A 20,445-nucleotide genomic window follows, 5' to 3' on the forward strand; every position below is an offset into this window, starting at 1 on the left:
TTCCCAAAAATTCAGAGGTTGAGGCCCTAATCTCTAAGGTGATGGTATTTGGAGATGGGGACTTTGGGAGGTGATTAGGTTTAGAGGAGATCATAAGGATGGGGCCTCATGATGGAATTATTGCCCTAGAAGAAGAGATTGCAGTTTGCTCACTGTCTTTGCCACAGTAGGTCATAATAAGAAGGTGGCCATCTGAAAGCCAGAACCAAATCCTGCTAGGACTTTGATCTTGGAATTTCTAGCCTCCAGAAGGGCAAGAAAATTAATTCATGTTGCTTAAGACACCCAGATGTTATTTTGTCAAGGGAGCCTGAGCTGACTGAGACGATGCATGGCTCATTATTGCAAAGGGTCAGAATAGAGCCAGTGCATGTGGGCATAACCAAAGAAGTATTCTGGGATAGCAGCACCAATGAGTCTTTCTATTTTCCTTAGTGCAAACATTCTGGCTAAACAGCAAACCTTTGTGTTGGGCCTATTCTTCGTGTATTTAAATTCTACTCCAGAGAGCAAGACTCAGTGAAAACTACCATAATGATAAAAACCAAAGAGATGAGATGTGTCTTCAGAAGGAGCAGTACAAGACGAAGTTTACATCATGACATTGATCACCAATCATCTCTGTTTCTACAAGAGCACCCAGGCACCCAGTGGTCACACTGCCAGCCCTCAGGTGAGTCCCTCCTCACTCCCAGTCTCCTTTGCAGGGGGTTTCAAGCCATCCTGACTCTTGTTGAGCTCCTGCCACTACAACACTTCCAAGAGATGGCATCTCTGTGACTTACAAGCATCTGATTTTGGAGCCAAGTCTCCACCCATTCACTGGCAATATAACCTTGGGTAGGATGCTTAGTGACATCAGTATATAAAATGGGTGGCAGTACCTTCCTGTTTAGGCTTGTGATGAGAATTTAATTAAATAACAAGAAGAAGACATCTGGCACAATGGTTGGCAAAATGCTCATTTGATATCCCCGAAAGGAAGAGGAGAGGAGTGGTGTGTAACTGGAAGCTGGGCCTCCCTAGGGATGGAAAGGAAGTGCTTGAAGACAGTCTAGGAGAGTTGCATGATACCTCCTTCTTCAGGAGTGAGATTTTGCCTTAGTCACCAGGAACATTCCTGTGGGCCACTACAGCATTCCGCTGCCTGTTGCATGCCTGCTTCTACTCTTGATTAAACAGGAAAAAGGATATTCACAATAGTATGTTCTAGCTATTGCCTAAAAGCAACATTTTTTTTTTTATTGCTGCTTCCCCTCCCCTTGCTAGTGGGTTTAACGGAATTGCAGTAGTAACGTTGTCCCAGGGTGACGGGCTACTACGACGAATAATATCCCTGATTCTGTTTCTTTTATTAAAAAACAAGTGGCACACAGGCTCATGTCATGAATGTTAATGAGATCAAGATCATCACCCAATGGGAAAAAAATGTGCTCTAATTGAGTCATGAGAAAACGTGCCTTGCCACATCAAACAGAAGAAAATCAATAGCCTTCAAAAGATTAGAGTTCTCAGGCGCTGGGTGGGACAAGGGAAGTAATACAATTTTTCCAGAGTGTTTCTGATTTTTTTTTTCAAAAATCTCTCCTTCCATATATAGAATGGGTTCTGATAACATTTCAGCTTTCTTGTCAAGGAAGTGTCACAGTGATTTGACCCAATGTTGAGCGAACACTGGGTTTCAGTCTCATTACACACACTCTGCAAATTTGCTTAATGATCAGCTAGATATTTTCCTCCAACACTTGGCATCTTCCTAAATGGGAATCAGGCCAGGGTAATTACTTCATCTTTATAGACCTAGTTCTCCCTCCCATTCCACGCCTCTTCCCTCCCAACACAACCAAGTGACTCTGACCCGCGTGGGTGCCCCATGCCCTTCATCATGTGCTCTTCCCCAAGGGAAATCAGATTCCTGCCTCTTTTTTTTCCTTCTATCTTAGCATTAAAAACAATTTACTTGGATTGTGCAAAATGACAACAGTCATGGTCAAAGTGAATTAGCAAATGCAAGACAAACAACATGGTGATACAGACAACTGAGCAGGCACTTGACCAGGAGACCAAGTGAGGTATTAACAGTAGATTATTGACACCAGCATACCTTGCCTTGCAGTGTGAACCGAGCAGTAGCATTTCAGCTTGCAGCATCTTAATGTCATATGTCAGCAAGTTGCATTATTAGCCTTGTGATGCTGGGAGAGAAGCAAGTCAGAGAAGAAAGGACTGTACACATATTGAGCCCTGCTCCGTGCCACCTAGAAGAAAAATGAGTCAAAACTTCCACTCTTTGAGGACAGGCTACTCAGGGCAAGACAGTATTTATGTCCATTCTTCTTGACCAGTAGACAGTCAGGCACAATCACTAAGAGATGTATTGTTCAAATGCACCCAGGACTAGAGGATGGAATTCTTCTGCATTCATTGAGATGGGTGTGATGAGATATGAAATCTTTCTTTATAAATGTGTTTCAGCAGGTTATTGGCATCAAATTACCCCACTGAAAAATCTTAAAAAGCATTTTCAATTGGGACCTCCCTGGTGGCACAAGGGGTTAAGCACAGCACTGTGAGGCTGTCTGTGGCCTCTGCAGCATGAGTTTGATCCCCACTGACCAGGGAGCTACCCACATGGCACAGCAGACCCCTCCTGACTCACCCACTGCTCCCCTCAGCAGTGTATTTCAATCAGTCTGCCTGTTCTGTTCCCCACTCTGTCTCTGGTAGATCCTCTCACTTCCCACACCTCTGGCCTGTACCCCAGTTCTTGTATGCATAAATAAATAAATCTTTTTTCAAAAAGCATTTTCAATTGCCTCTCTGCTCATAAACAAAGGAAATAGCTTGAAAACCCAGCAAATAAGAGTGGCAAGAGGGTGTGTAGAGTTCCAGATATTTCCAAGGGGGGGGGGTCTACTCCAGAGGCTACAAAGTTAAAATATTTTATTTCATAGGCTCCCTTGTAAGTAAAGGGGATATGTGACACAGTTCTAGCCAATGGGATCTAAGAAGTTACTGGGCAGAATTTCAGGAAAGTTTTTTTCAAGATCAGTCTTATCTAGTACAACTCCTTAACTCATTGTCCTTCAGTCCTTCTTCCTCCCTCCTTTTCTTTCCTAAAACAGGTGTAACACAGGGTGAAACAGTCATCTGGAAGCCATGAAAATGAGAGTAACTTGCTAGGGATAGAGAAAGAGGAAGATAAAGAGCAGGAAGTCCTTGATGACATTTGAAATTGCTTTATTTATCCAGGATCATCTATCTCTAGACCTTTGGTTCATGTAACAGAGAACCCCCTTACTTGTTTAAGTTAGCCAGGAGTTCTGTTACTTGCAGCTAAATGCAGTCCTAATGGATACTCTTACTCTGAGCTCTCATTGTACACTAGCTCAGGTCGGTGGTTCTGCCATTTATCTTCATGACAGCACTGTGTCTGTCTTGGTTGATATCTCACGGGTCTTTACTATTGCTATGCTATCAGGTAAAATCTGCAAAGTTTTCTGATAATAGAGAATTACAGTGATTATTTCAACTTAATTTGCTCTCTGAACTCTGAAATTTCCCTTGCCATTACTATTTCTGTCTATACTATTACTATAGTCTGTCCTTTTTTCTGGGTGTATTCTAAATTTCATTTTTCTTCCTAATACCCCATATCACTCTTGTAAATAAAGTTCTTACAAATGCCACCTGGAGACTGCCATAAAGACCATTCATCTTCTCTTTCAACCACCAAATTAAAATATCTTTCAGCATCACCTTCAACACAGCACCCTTTCCAAAGGCCATAGTTTTCACTTAGGACTCTGACAAGGGACTCCACAAGCTAGCTGAAGGACAACCATTCCTGCTAAAGGGTCATAAATATTTGATTGTCTGATCTGAACGGTTCCTAAAGACAAAACCACTTTGAACAGTATCAAATTGTCCCCAAAGACTCTTCTATCTGAATAGCTGGCTCTATCTACTTTACTTATCATTTGCGGCAACCCACTTTTCCCTTGAGAAAACCAACATAATCAATAGGAAGCAATCTGTCAAATGTATAACATGCTGTTTATTTATAATTTTCTTAAGACAACTGTGTGTACATGCAACGTGTGTGCAATGACTGCTTCTGCCTGTCAAATCATCTCAGAGAGAAGGCAAACATTGACCAAGTAGAAGCAGCACCTTTCCAGAAATAACATCAGCAAAGAGAAAGAGTAATATTAGCTCACTGTTACCTGGCACTACTCTATGCCAGGGTGTTCTAAGAATTTAAATATAATAACTCATTTAATCTTCACAACAAGTCTACACTTTCCTTGGCATACAAATGAAGAAATCAAGGCAGAGAAAATAAACAGTGGAGCTGAAACTGTAAAGCAGGTAAATACTTTAAATAATATGCCTTTCCCACTGTACTGCTGGTGGGCAGATCCTAAGATGGGGCCCCACAATTCCTTCTTCCCAGTATTTGTGCCCCTGTGTAATCCCCTCTCCTTGAATGTAGACAGGGTCTGTGCCCTTGTCGTTAACCAACAGAATATATTAAAGGTAACCAATTTCCTTCTATGATTGTGTCACATGAGGAACTGAGACTATTGTCTGATCAAACCCCAACAAGGAAATGAAGCCCTCAGCTCAACAACCCTGCAGAACTGAATTCTCCCAACACTCCATGAGCCTGGAAGTGGATCCCTCTCCTGTTGAGTTTTCAGATGAGACTGCAGCCCCAGCCTACAGAGTTTGTAAAGGGACCTGAAGTAGACCCAGCTCATCCAGACCTGGAACCTAACACACAGAAAATGTAAGACATTAAGTGTGTATTTCAAGTCACTAAATTTACAGTAATCTGTTATGTAGGAATAATACTGCCTGATGCTGTATGTAGCTTGAACTTAGGAAAATAAATCTGGCTCATCAAAGGTTGTCAGTAAACAGAAAGACAAAATTATTGTAGCTTCTGGTTAAAAACAAAAAAATGCACTAGTAGGAGTCTAGATGCAGGTGTGGAAACAAGCCAATATTGCGAAGTCTGTGAGGAGTGGGTTCACTGCTCTCAATCCCAGGCCACCCCTTCTGACTGTGTTAATAACTGACCTCAAGTTTATGGAGAAAACTGCTGGGGGAGAGAAGACCAGTAAAGAGATGTACCTTTCATCATTTTGAAGTAATCTGAAACATCTCCAATAGTTTCTAAAATGTTGATATTTAGGAATGATATGGTTTTTGCTATCACATTGTAGTGTGTACAATGAGTGAGCATTTGGGATCTAAAGAGCTAAGAAAAGGCTGACAACTCAGGATAAGGGAAAACACAGAAGTGAGAAACCCAGGGCCTCCCCAGTGGTGCAGCAGTTGAGTGCTGGGCTGCAAAGCTGCCCGCAGCCTCTGCAGCGCCTGTTCTATCCCCAGCTACCGGTGAGGGTCCCACATGCTGTGACAGATCTCTCCTGCCGTGCCTGCTGCTCCCTCAGTAGTGTACTTCGTCAGTCTGCCTGATCTGCTCTCCCCTCTGGCTCTGGTGAATTCTCTCACCTTTCCACGGTTCTGACTGTACCCAGTGCTTGTATAAATAAATAAATAAATAAATAAATAAATAGATAGATAGATAAATAAATAGATAAATAAATAAATAAATAGATAGATAGATAAATAAATAAATAAATAAATAAATAAATAAATAAATAAATCTATATTAAAAAAGAAAAGAAAAAAAAGAAGTGAGAAACCCAGGCCAGGGAGGTGCCTGCTGGGACCAAAGCAAGCATCTGAAAGTAGGACTTGAGTGCAGATGTGCAAGCTCCTGGCTAGGTTCAAAGGGTCAGACAGGTATCAAAGGTTGAATGAAGTCACTGGTTCAGAACCGAAGGAGAAAAATCATAGAGTGGGACACAGGAAGACAATAAGAATACGCAACAGAGGAACAAATTCCTCAGAAACATTAATAATAAGCCCAGCCCACCAGCAGCAGGAGAGGTCTTGATGGCCAAATGCTCCTCGGTCCAAACAATGCCCACTTCAAAACATGAGAGAGAACAGTCCTTAGCAAGGCTTGCTCAGAGTCTGATAGGGGAGAGGCATGAGTGTTCCTAAGTGGGGCAGACAAAGGAGGGGGGGCCTGTTGATATTTACCCACTGGATCTACCTTGTTGGTTCACAAGATGATCTTTCTGGACAGTTCTTCTGCAGGCAATGGAGATTCTTTGTGCTGGAATGGACCTTAGAGACCATCTCACCATATCATCCCATTTGACAGACTAACAAAAAATGGAAACCCAGAGAGGTCAGCAAGTACCCAGGCTCACAAATCTGATGAGTGGCAGTGTCAGCAGAGCCTCAGTGGGCACTCTTTCCTCGATGCCATCCCTCCCTATTAATCAGTGGGGATTTGGGAGCTTGAGCACTCAGCACTTTGCAGACAAGCTACACTGTGTAGCTAAGTGCTAAATTGCAAAGACAGGCTGTAAATGCTAGAGGAGTTCAGAAGATAAATGAAAGGGTGCTGGGGTAATTAGCGAAGACTCACCAAAAGTGCAGTTCAGTCCCTGAAAAACGAGGCGGAGCTAGGTGTTTTTCTAAGCAAGTCCAAATTTAATCAGACTCTCTAAACTCCTCTCATTAAGATGAGGACCTTCAACATTTTAACATCTTCCTAAATAGCCCCTTCTCATCTTGTATATGTGTGTTTAATATATTATGTACAGAGATTTAAAATACAGAAAAAAAAAGCTTATTACTTTTCACAATCAGCTCACTGTGTTTTACTCACTTGGATGCCATGGCTTCTTCATTCCATACGTTCTGGCTTCATTTTCTGAAGCTTGAATCTTTGAGGGGTTCTTTGAGCAAGGGTCTAGCTTGAGAATCATTACTCCTAGCCATGGTCTGCCCATGTCTGTTTGATCTGCATACCTGACTGATACCTTCCATGGGGATAGAATTCTAGCATTTTACTCTTAGGGCTGAAAAGGCTCACAATCTGGTAGCCACTGTTCTGCGGGTAACAGTTCCTTCCTCCCTACTTGCTCCTAAGAGTTTTCTCTTTGTTCCCCATATCTAGGAGTTTCATTTCATCTTCACTTGGCTTGTCCCAACGTCCTTCAGATCTCGGCCTAAAAGCCACCTCTTTAGAAAGAGTTTCCTTGACCCTGATCTAAATGCCTCTTCTGAAAGTCCTTTAATTTATCCTTCATAGCATTTATCTACACATGAATTTGTCTTGCACACATAAGGCATGTATGTATGCATTATACAGGTACACTACACATGTATGTATTTTCCACCACTGAATCCCTGGTACCTGGAACACTGACTGATGAACAAATGATCATCCCTGTATTTGGGATCTGGGGCTAGTGTTGATTTTATCCCACTGAGCACTTGGTGATGAGCTCTTTCAACATTAGTCTGGAAACACTGGCTAAACATTGGCTTTTTTGGTAAGTAGTTGAAGGGCTAAAAACTCTTCAGAGATCCAGAACCAATAGGATGTATATAGAGAGAAAGACAGAGGTTGATTTTAATAAATTGGCTCATATCATTGAGGCATCTTGGGAAGTCCAAAATCTGTGGGTAGACTAGCAGGCTGGAGATCCAGGGACACACTGCCATTCCAGTCACAGGCAGACTGCTGGCAGAATTTCCCCTCTTCCGGGGACTTCCGTCTTTTTTGTCAAGGTCTTTAATTGATTGGATGAGGTCCACCCATGCTATGGAAAATTATTTATCTTACTCAAAGTCTACTGAATTAAATGTTAATCTCATCTTAAATGTACTTTTAGAGACACACATAGAATAATACTTGTCCAACATCTGGCTACTAGGCCCCAGCCAAGCTGGCACTTAATATTCTGTTTTGCTTGGTTGCCTCTATTTACTTGTGGAGCTGCCCATTTTCTGCTGTTCTCCCTCCCTCTCAGCTCTCCCATGGAATTATTTCATGCCCAAATTCTTCATGCAGGAACCCCAGTGTCCCAACAGTTGCAAGGCAGGCTCTACAGATCCTCCCAAGCAACCCTGAAGTACAGTGACCAGGGTTCCTTGCACCCTAAGATGCCAGTGCCCATTTTTATCACCATGATTCTCCTCTGTATTTAGATTCACAGAAGTTTTTCTCTGGTTTAGAGTAGGATTGTGATTTTTTTTTTTTAATTTAAAGCAATATTTCATCTTAGGCAGTTAGAGGAGAAGGTGGGTATGCACATGTTTACTCTGACATCTGGTTGGAAGCTGGTGGGATTCAAGCAGCTTTAAGAAAGATGGGTCAGCTTCCTGGTTGAGCAAAGCTGAAAACAGATGGGAATGAGCATGTTACAAGCAGAGGAACACTAAGAGTCCTTCTTGAATATTCTAATAAAAGAGTACCTGCTGCCTGCTGAGGGCTGTAAATGCAAGACATCAGCACTCCTGGTCTCACAAGCCTTGCAGCTGGACTAGAGTGAGCATGTGGACAGAGTGAGCAGTGGGCTTTGATAATGCAGGGTCAGATTTAAATGCACTTGGAAGTCTGATAAGAATGTTGGCCTGGCTTCCTAAGACACAGAGCTGCAGACTTAGGGCATGGGGAATACGTGCTGTAAGCTGTGTTTAAGGAAGCGAATTTGATAGCAGAAATCTGGAGTTAGGGTAGCGGTTGGGAGAAGGTGACATTACTCTCCTTTTTTCCTTGGATAGTACAAATTCCTGTCTCTTGTCCAAGTGTAACTATTTATAGCACCTCTTCTCATTTTCAAAGTGCCCTATTTGGATGATAATTTACAAGGTCGCCTAGCTAGAAACTCAAGTGTGTGGGCTTCTTGAGGGCAGGGCCTGTAGTCCCTTTACCTTTGTGCCTGGAATAACACAGAGCCCAACACATCACAAATATCCCACCCTCTGTCGAGAAATTCAATGACTCTAACAAGGAATCAGCAGTAGAGAGAAGGTATTTATGAAACCAGAGCTTCAAGGAAGAGACTGAGGGTAAAAGAATCTAGTGTTCCCCACAAAGCAAGAAGACTAACAGCAGGAAGACGAACCTGGCTTCCTGCAGACATGCTAATTCCATTTCTGGGGCAGGGAAAAGTACAAGACCAGTGTGTAATACCTTAGACAAGAAGCAAGAAAGCATTAAAAGACCAAACAGACCAATGTCAAAAAGACACAGGAGCTGTTTCAACAAAGGCTCCCAAAGGCCACATTGTGTAGATTTGCACATCAAAAAGAGTAATGATGGCTCTGAGATGTTTTAAAACCAAAGAAAAGAAAAATCTGGAGTCTGCACTGATATCAAACAAAAAGGTAATAGCAGATGTTCTTTCTTATATAAGAATGCCAGCCAATAAATGCAGAGAGAACTAGAAAATTGCCATCTTACAGACATCAGTGCAATCAATGGTAGCGAGGCCAATCCATGCTTGTGAAAACCACTGAGTGAAAAGTTCTTGGGTGCAAGAGAGCCAACATGTTCTCAAAATATTGCTTGTTAATTACAGATGGGAAAAGATACTTTCACAATGGAGATCTCTGGCAGATAGCAACCTAGTAACCAAATAAATAATGGAACAAAATTGACATATGCCTCCTGATGTGATGCAACGACAAGTACAACATTATTTATGTGTTATTCTTGCCAACACACCTCAGGAAACAATGTTTAACTTGAATCTAAACATGAGGACACAATCAGATAAGTCCAAAATGAAGAACATTCTACAAAACACTTTGTCTGAACTGTTAAAAAATGTCAATGATCATGAAATTCCAAAAAAGAAGGTAGAACATTCTAGAATCTAGATGAAGGGAGCTTGAAGAAACAAGGTACTCAAAGACAATGGGTGAAATGTATTTGGGTCCCAGATTTCAAAACAAAACATGTTTGTGGAGGGGTATTGGGGGGCAGCAGTTTAGGGTTTGAATATGGACAGTCTATGAAATGTTCTATTGAATCAATGTTAAATTATTTGGTAATAACAATGTAGTCAATGACCTTTTTTGTTGAGGAGATGCATACGTAAGTATTTAGAGTGAAGCATTCAGGTAAAATGTCATTATACATATAACTTCATTGGGAATTTGCAAAAATACACACACACACACACACACACGGGGAGGACACAGCAAACGTGCCAAAGTATTAGCAATTTTATGAAGTAATGTGAGGTTAGATGGGTATGAATTATATTATCTTTCCAATGTTTATATGGGTTGAAAAGTTCTCAAAATAAAAAGGGAAGGGGCCTCCCCGGTGGCGCAGTGGTTGAGCGCTGGGTTGCGAAGCTGCCCGCGGCCTCTGCGGCGCCGGTTCGATCCCCGGCTGCTCCCCGGCCACCGGAGGAGGGTCCCACATGGTGCGCGGACCTCTCCTGCCGCCCGCTGCTCCCCTCAGCAGTGTACTTCAGTCCTTCTGCCTGCTCTGCTCCCTGCTCTGGCTCTGGTGAATTCTCTCACCCTCCCGCGCTTCTGACTGTACCCAGTGCATGTATCAAACAAACAAACAAACTAAATAAATAAAGCATGCCTCTATAAAAAAAAAAAAAATAAAGGAAAAAAAATAAAAAAAAATAAAAAGGGAAGGAGGCGAGTAAGAAAAGGAAAAAAGAAGGACAAGTCACGCAGTGGCAATGGAAGGACATCTGTCAGGCTTCCAGGGACAGCTGATTTGGAATGATAGAGAGAAAAGGTGTAAAAGGAAAGACCACCAGTAAGAAGGAGGTTGGAGAAATGAAACAGTGACCAAAGGAGAGGCCAAAGGATCAAGGGAAAGCGTCGTGGCTATTTTTTTTTTAAAGCCGAAGAGTTAATGCATCTAAAAGGTAGAGGGAAATGAGGAAATGATGTGGCTGATGACATGAGGGCATAGCCTACCACTTGGGGACCTGTGTCCTGGCTATATGTGGGCCATCACATCCGTCACCCAAGGGGTTGGAAACCTTTCCCCGTTTTCCCAAGTCCCCGCTCCTAGCAACCATCCCTGGGATTTCCTTCACAGATGTGGGGAGGTGACTTATTCTCCTGTGGCCCCGACCACCCCACCCCCCAGCCTTCTGCTACAGGACCAGACTTCTGCAGCGTTTCACCTAACGCTCATTTATTAAAAATCCCCTGACCCTGGATTCACAGAGATCTGGCCCAGCTCACCCGACCATCTTCCCCAGGCAGCCACCAGCCCCAGCAGGGGTCCCTGCGCAAACCCTTCCTGCCATTTATCCACGCCGAGCTGCCAGTGCTGGGCACAGTGGACAGCAGAGGGCATGGACGCAGGCTGACACGGAGGCAAGGATGTCTCCAGGGGAAGTTATGACTTTAGTCATTTATCTCTGAGAAGTTAAGGTCTGTATTTTAGAAGCTTCTGGTGCCATAATAGGTCACATGAAAAGACTGATCTTGAGGAAAGAGCAAAGAGCAGATTTTTATTTCAAATTTTAATACTTATCAGAAGTAATACATGCATGTACATAGTTTTAAAAAGTCAGAGTACTAATAAGCTTGTGATTAAAACAAAAACTCCCTTTCTCTTTCCTTTCCACTCCCGAGTCACACCGTTTACCAACTGCTTCCAGTATCAGACAAAGTTCTTAGTTACATGCTTATACTAATGCTGCCTTCTTATTTTACTTATTATCTATGCATTTCTTTCAGTTAAAGATAAGCATTTAATCATCTTGCCTCCACTACCATCCCATCCATACAGCCACACACACCAAAACCACTCTTCTCCCTATTTATCTTCCCAATATAATTATATCACAATTTCTGGTGAAATCAATAGTCATTGTTTATATTTTGTTTATTGCACTCCATTAATAAGCACTTATATAATATTTTCTATCTGCCAGGCACTAAGTACAGATCTTCCTCTACTTATTGTATTATGGGGATACATCCCCATAATCCCAATAAACCCACTGCAGATGGAAAATATCATAAACTGAAAATGCATTTGCCATACCCAACCTGCCAACCATTATAGCTTAGTCTAGCTTACCTTAAATGTGCTCAGGACACTTACATTAGCGACCACTGAACAATATCATCAGCACAAACCTGTTTTATACTAAAGTGCTGATATCGCATGTCATTTATTGGATGCTGTGCTGAGAGTGAAAAAATAGTCTGTAGAATATTAATCGTTCATCCTGATGACCATGTGGCTGAGTAGGAGCTGTGGTGCTCAGCTGCTGCCTAGCATCACAGAGAGATCGTACCACTTATCATCAGCCTGGGAAAAAAATTGTAAGTATGGTTTCTACTGAATGCTGATGACTTTCACACCATCACAAAGTCAAAAAACGCTAAGTCTGAATGTGTCAGACTCAGAGCTCCAGCTGGCACATGGTAAGCTCTGCATAACTCTCAAGGATTGTCATTTCTGTGATCATTTCAGTGATCACTGTTGTTATTCTTAGTGCTTTAAAAAAAAAACTTTAATAGAGATAATACTCAAATGGTTTAATACAATAAACACTCAAAACATTTACCATGGAACATCCTAATTTGCACTATTACATTGCTGATTTTAAGACAGATAGGAAAAACTTCTATGGAGAAATTTGATTAACAGTGCAATTCATTTCAGCCTAAGGGGATAAATTAATTTCCTTTTTACATTAGGGGGTAGATAGTTTTTTTAAAGTTTATACTAATATAATAATTTAAAATAGAATGACTGAATATAGAGAAAGAAAAGTTGATAAGGACAGAAAAGCATGACTTTTGGGCCTCCCTGGTGGTGCAGGGGTTAAAGTCTCAGTGCTATCAAGCTATCACCAACCTCTGCAGCATGAGTTCAATCCCTGGCCAGGGAGCTGATCCACATGGCGCTGCAGACCTCTCCTGTCTCACCCGCTGCTCCCCTCAGCAGTGGATTTCAGTAGCTCTGCCTGGTCTGCTCCCAACTCTGTCTCTGGTGAATCCTCTCACCCACCCCACCTCTGGCCTACACCCCAGTTCTTGTATGCATAAATAAATAAAATTAAATTTTAAAATCTTAAAAAAAAAAAAAAGAAAAGTATGGCTTCTATAAATCCAGGACTCTATGGTAAAACTGCATGGTGTAAAAGGTGGAACTGTACCTGAATTGTAAATAGTTTTGCAGGTATTGATTTATTTATATCCCATCACCTAAGTCTCCTTATCACCGAGCAGTGCCATTGTCCACTATTTGATTCCACCACAGTCCTGCTATCTGTGTGTTTCCCACAACCCCTCGGTTCTCTGAAACCATTTTCCTTTCTCCCCTGCCTACCTCTTTCAAAGATCTTTACTATGTCTACTTTCTATGTAAAATTTCTTCCATTGCACAATTATTTTTAAAAGCAATTATTGTAAAAAGCTTCCAGTGGCCACTGAACAATGATATGGAAGTATTTTAATACTTTAGCAAAGTGAGTGTAACTGAGCAGAACAGACTATGTGACTCCCAGTTCTTTCTTCCCAGCCATCTATCAAAATTTTTTCTTATTAATCAGGAAGAACTCCCTACAAGGAAGTCCATTTTCTGTTCTTCAGGCAAATTTTTAGTCTTGCTTCATAAATATACCAAAAGTCAGCACTTTGTTAAAAAGCAAATCCATGAGAACGAGAAAATGAGGACTGGCCATCTCCTCTCATGGATCCCGCAGCAGGGGGTCTTGCCACTTTGGGGCAGGTGAAGAGATATTTGCGTGTGTTAATATGCGCATGTCTTTTTTAACATTAGACAATGAAAAGATGAATTGTCCAGATGCTCCTAAGAAATTCACTGGAAAGCATTCCCAGACTATCAACCCACCTGATACTTACCTGCTCTTTCCTCAGGTAGTACCAGGTGAGAACTGGAGCTTAAGCGCACTGCAATCTATTCCTCAGTATTATGGGTACTTACAAATCATCCTCCCAACCTTTCAGGAAGCCGAGATCCTCACATTAGTTGTACAATATACCCAGAAGCTACAAGCTGACTCTATGAGTTGAATGGTATCCCCCGCCCCCCTTTCATTTTCACCTGAAACCTATAAATGTAACCTTTCTTGGAAATAGTCTTTGCAGGTGCAATTAAGATGAAGTCATCTGGGTTGGGGTGGACCCTGGTCCCATAAGATTGGTGCTCTTGCATGAAAAGGTCAATGTGGACACAGATACACAAATACATAGGGTGCAGTCCATGTGAAGATGGAGGTAGGGATTGGAATGAGGCAGGGACACGTCCAGGAACACCGAGGTTTGCCATTCCAGCAAGGAAGCACCCTCACTTTCAGCCTTTGGAGGGAGCACAGCCCTGTAGACACCCTGACTTTGGACTTCTAGACTCCAGAACCATGAGAACAGATTTCAATTGTTTTAAGCCATTCACTTGCTGGCACTTTGTTTCAGCAGCATCAGCAAACCGATACACGATCTAGTCACACCCCGTTGCCAACAGAATCTCAACTCCGTGAGGCCAAGGACCATGTCCATCCTTACATCTCTATCACTTTTCACTGCGCTTGGTACCTACGAGGCCCTCAAGAGAGTTTTTTTGAATATAAGAGGAACGAGTTCAGTTCATCCACACACTAGTTCTTGCTGCATATTTGAGTGAGCATCAGTCCAAAGAGTCACTGCAGGAGTCAGGCAGACCCACACCCAGCATCCTGTCCTGTACTCCCAGTGAAACGCAGCTGCCAGACCTCCCTGGTGGCACAGCGGCTTTAGAGCAGTGCTGTGAAGCTGTCCTCAGCCTCTGCAGCACAGGTTCGATTCCCGGCCCACCAGGGAGATACCCACATGGTGCAGCAGACCTCCTCTGTCGTACCCATCTGCCTGTTCTGCTCCCCACTCTGTCTCTGGTGAATCCTCTCACCCTTCCACGTCTCTGGCCTGTACCCCAGCTATTGTATAAATAAAAAAATAAGTAAATAAATCTTTAAAAAAAAAAGAAAAGAAAAGAAATGTGGCTCTCTACACTCATAAGGATACACCTCACAACCTACCTGGGCCCACCATTCACATCGCCATACCCGAAAATCTCCCAGATTTTGCAAGTGTGAGGTCAACCTGTTTGGGGGTGTCTCTAACCTGTGGGACTTGCCCTATGGTAGCAGAATCTCTTCAGGCTGGCACAGTGGCCCTCATACCTGCCTTGGTCTGGCAGCCACAATGAAAGGCATGAGTCACCACATGAAATTCCTCGGAAATTCCTTGGAAAGCCAAGTAAAAGTGATTCCTACCCCTCTGGAAACCAAGAGTCCAGCTGGTCTGTGTCTTCACACAGCTCCAGGCACTCAGCAGGAGCATGACAGTAACCACGGGATTGCCCTGAGCAGAACTGCCCAAGCACAGGGGTGCAGGTCACGTCATAATCCACAGCACAGGGCAGAATGCCTTAAAGGTCACCAGAGTGGAGGTAAAATCGCAATTTTAGACAGCATCAACAACCTGAATTCTTGTCCAGATTCTTAGCAGTGATCGACAATTCAACATGTTTCGGGTTGCTATAGAAACAACTAAAATACTAGTCATTATCAATAATTTCTTACCCTAAAATGTAAATCCAGCTGATTTTCATGATTCCCTAAAAGTGATTTTTTAAAATGCCCTTAAAAACTAACAACCTTGTTACATCAAAGGGGAAGGCAAGTTTGAATAATCCCAACATACGCGTGTCCTCCAGTGGTGCCCCAGCTTGGTATCAGGACTCCCAGGAGAGGAAAATGTCTCATTGTACTGCAAAGGATGCTGGGAACAGGAGGAGGATTGCATCATGGGTCAGAGTCAGGTGCACCTTACACTCCCAGGCAAGCCTAGCATTGCATGCAAGCTGGTTCTTAAAGGGCTTGAGTGTCAAGCAGGCAGTTCCATGCCTTTCAGACCAAGGCTCCCACATTGCCCAAACTTGTGCTGCTTCCTTTAACACTGGCTGCAATGACAGAGCAAAACATGCCCTCAAGAATCTCTTCCAGATCCATTAGATTTGCCTCCAGAGTTCACTATTTCCTTTGGTTCCCATGATAAGGAAGAATCTGTATTGTTCTATGTCAGACACTATATGCAAGTCCAGGCCTGAGACATTCGTTGGTAGGAGCACTGATTATTTTCCACCAGCTACCTTTCAATAAAGCTCCTAGTGTGATTCTTCCCTCTACAGACATACATCCTGGGATCTCTGCCAGCAATAGTAACAACAACCTTCCCTGGACCCCACATCCTCACCTCATCCTCATCCTCTCTCCTCCTGTCTTCACAGTCCACCATCTGGAAATGATGGTAAATACTTGAGGCCACTTCCTCAGCCCCAATTCACTCCTAGACCAGAGGATCATTATTCTTCATCCCAACACTTAACTTGGCAGCAATCACATGACAGCAACTCAGTCATCAGCAAGAGTACAATGGATTCTTTCCAAGCCTCACTGGCTTTTCGTTTTCATGCAATCATTCAGATTATTACTGACTCATTTCAAAACGCTCTTTCCATTTAATTTTCACATTGTTTCTTCTACCTCTGATCCCTGTTCTGTTTCACCTGATGACTCTTTCCTTGTCATCTCCCACATTAAATCTTCCCTTAAGTTGTACCCTTGCTCTTACTCTCAGTATCGCCCACGCGTACCCTGGATAATACTGTGTGTTCAAGCTTGTCTTATCACAAGTTAGTTCTGTCAACAACAGACAAATCTCCATGGATGACCTTCCTTTCCAGCATCTACACTCATTTAATTATTTGCCTGCAGGAGATTTCCACAGGGATGCTGGACACACTCAGCAAAAGCCACTTGTTCAAGATTTTCTCTCCTCAATACTCTTCTTCCAAGATCCCCCTTCCTTGCTTATGGTCATACTAGTCAAGTCATCACCCTGGAAGTCCTTCTGACTCCCCCAACTTTATTTTACCTCTCCTCTGTCCCAAATTGATCACCAGATAGGCTTCCTAAGAAGGTGAGCTCATCCCTCCACAGCTACCTCAGAACTGGTTTCCAATTTCCCACCAATGGTAGCAATTGCCTGCAAATGCCTCTGTCTATATACAGTTTTGCCTCTTCTAGTCTACACTGTCATAGAATTTTATTTTTCAAACTGCACAATGGTTTATGGCACTGCTGGCAACTCACCTCCATCATCAACACACAGTTTGAAGTTCTTAGGATGACTATTAAGGTCTTCATACCTCAACGCCTCCAACTCCCCTGCATTCCATTTAATCAAGGTCTACTACCCACACATGTGTATCTTTCAACATGCCCTCTCCCTGACCAAGCTCAAGTATCACCTCCTCTAAGAAATGCTTTCTTCAACTCACCCCCAGGATAAGATAGCAATAATTTCTCTTCCAGCTTTATTGAGATATTTATGATAATTATGATATAATTGACATATAAAATTGTGTTAGTTTAAGGTATTCAAAGCACGGTTTCATACACATTGCAAAATATACAAGATTAGCTAAAGCCTTCATTATGTTATCTACTTTTGTGCATGTGTGTGTGTGTTGAGTACGTTTAAGTTCTGTTCTCTTAGCAACTTTCAAGTATATAGTAGCTTTGTTAATTGTTATTAGCCCGTCTGTACATTAGAGCCCAGAACTTAGTCATCTTTTAATTGGGAGCTTGTTATATTTGACCAGCATCTCCCCATTTCTCCATCCACAGTACCTGGTAATCATCATTCTAGTCTCCATATAAATTTGACTGTTCTAGATTCAAGATATAAGTGATACAAAGTATTGGTCATTCTTTGTCTGACTTATTACCCTGGTGGCAGTCTTTCTTAAGAGCTGTCAAGCACTGTTTTCTTCCATATTATGGAATATTCATACTACAATGTGATCCCCCACTAGATTGTGAGCAACGTGAGGGCAGGGACCATATTTTGTTCACCTATCTTCCTGTTACTGCTTAGTTTTGGCACAGAGAGATGCTGAAAAATTCTTTACTGAATACAGGAGCAGAATACACAAAGTAAATATGGTGAAGTGTCAATGGCTGATAATACAGGAGACTACAGACCTAGAGACTATAGGAAAAGCAAATAGAAGGTTCTATAGAAGATGTGTTTAAAGGAGTCTACAGTTCAAGCTTCCATATGTGGTAATGGAATTCATTACATAAGTTGACTATGAATAAAATTATAATAATATCTACATTCATTGGCTTTCATTCCATGCCTATTTAAACCTTAATATAAAAATCAGAGAGGCATTGTGGTAGCTACAGTGAACCATACATAAGATTGCCCTCCCCACACTTACCCTATTCATGTAATTTAAAGTTGATTATTTCAACACCTCCTCATTATATCCCAGGCATTATCCTTAGTGGTTTATCAACACTTACATTTAGTCCTCATAAAAACCTTGTAAAGTTAATGTTATTTCCATTGAACAGAGAAAACCAAGACTCATGGAGGTTAGGTGATTTGCTGAAGGTCACAGAATCTGTGGCAGAGCAAACACTTAATCCAAAGTATGTCTGATTTCTTTTCCTGCTTTTGATCAGTCTACTCTAATAACACAAATTTACCTGACAAACCACTTGTATTCTATTCAGATATTTAGTTATTGACATCCCCCATGTGATTCTAGAAGGAATTTAGGAAGCTTATTTTAACTCTCTTTTTATAAATAGTACTATTAGTATGGGTAGGAGGATTTGTAATAAAAATTGATCCAAGAAAATATAGAAGTTTTGCAAGTGAGCATTTATGTTCCAAAGCCATGAAAGTATGGTTATTAGTGTGATTTATCACCCACTTCTGGTCTTTGGAGCCTGGAGAATGGGGGAAAGAAATGGTTTTAAGAGGTAAGAACTTTACCTTGAGCAAGTACTGTGCTTTGGGGTAACTCTGCCTCTTTATTCTTCCAAAGGTGATGATATTCCAAAGTGGCATGAATACGATTGGAACACAAGAGGCCTTTGCTACTCAGGGCAGCAAAGTTATTCAAGGTGTTCAGGAAAATAAATCTGTATCCCATTGAAGTGTTCTTTAATAAATGAGTTCTGCAAGGGAAAGGGAATTTTACTGCAGTGCTCACTTTGAGAGCAGAGAGAGATCCTGAGCAGGAGATAAAAGGCAAAACCTACAACAAAAAAGGCACCTGCTCCTCAGTGGTGCCTTTTGAAAAGGAAGACTTTTGAGAGTCCCTAGGTAGGGAAAAGTTGTGGTTCAGTGGAAAACGAGACATCGCCTATAGCATACCCTTCTCCATGATCTGATTGATTCTGATTCTACAGGGAACTATTTTCAAGCTGTGTAACACGTGAGCAACTGATAGCAAAGCAAGCTCATCTTGTCTACAGACATGCAAATGAGTTCTGCTTGGTGGAAGGACAGCCCTGGCCCCCAGGAGGAAAAACAGTTTTGCCTTCATGTGCGCTTTTATTTCACCATCCTTTGCTCTTTTTTATATTACTCTGTATCCTAATCCTTGCTGGTTATAACAGTTACCTGATTTTCTCATTAGGAATAAAATGAAATCTTTAATGTGAGTTCATTTTTATATCCTTTTGAAGAAATGTCCTCTTTCTATATTGTGGGAAAGGAGAGAAAATGTCCCCCTGCTCTTCTGGGTTCTTCTCAGGCTGGTCAGGGTATCGAATTAACATCAGAGAGATTAGTCAGGGGCAAAAACAAGTTTAATTCCATATGTACTGGAATCCACATAGACAGGGATTCCAAAGCCAGTGAGGGAAAATGGAGATAGAGACACTGAACTACAGAATGGGGAAGGGGCCTGCATTTCAAGGACAGAGCAGGGGTCTTGTCATGAGCAATGATGCCGATGAGGAAAATCAGATGCTCTGAAATTAGACGTTTGCCCTGACAGATAGATATGTTTCTCTAATAGAAAGATTCTTTCTGGTAATAATTTGGTTTTGGGTAAGTCACCCAATTTCAATTCTTCTAGGTAGTTAAGGGAGTGGTAAAAGTTTGTCATGAGCCTGCAGAACTTGATTGACCTCAGCTCAAAAAATCCACATGCCAAAGTGCCATGGAGGCCTGTCCTTCCATGATTTCTTGGATTTAGCTTTATGACTAAGAATTCATCTGGGAGGGCCTGCTTCTGGCTCCGCCCCTTTCTCTTTGACCTAGCTGTGAACTGAGCTCCAAGGTGTGAAAGTTCCCAAGTGCCAACCTGTAGGCCTTGATCCTTGCGGCTGGCAGCAGGTAATGTTCCTCTCCTGCAAGCTTGGGCAAGCCCATGCCACAGCCTCAGGTTGACAAGTGACTCCTCCTTTGATTTTCTACCCAAAACTGAGATGTCAAAGGGAACTCAGACAGGCACAACATTTCAACTAGTTGTGTTAAGGTATAATTTATAACAATAACATTTATCACTTTAAGTGATGAGTTGCAACAAACATGTATAATTGCCTGCTGTTACCACAGTCACAGAACATTTCTTTCTCTTTTTTTAAAAGATTTATTTTATTTATACAAGAGCTGGGGTACAAGCCAGAGGTGCAGGAGGGTGAGAGGATTCACCAGAGACAGAGCGGGGAACAGAACAGGCAGATCAACTGA

The sequence above is a fragment of the Talpa europaea genome (assembly GCF_964194135.1).
Source record: "Talpa europaea genome assembly, chromosome: 13".
Lineage (NCBI taxonomy): Eukaryota > Metazoa > Chordata > Mammalia > Eulipotyphla > Talpidae > Talpa > Talpa europaea.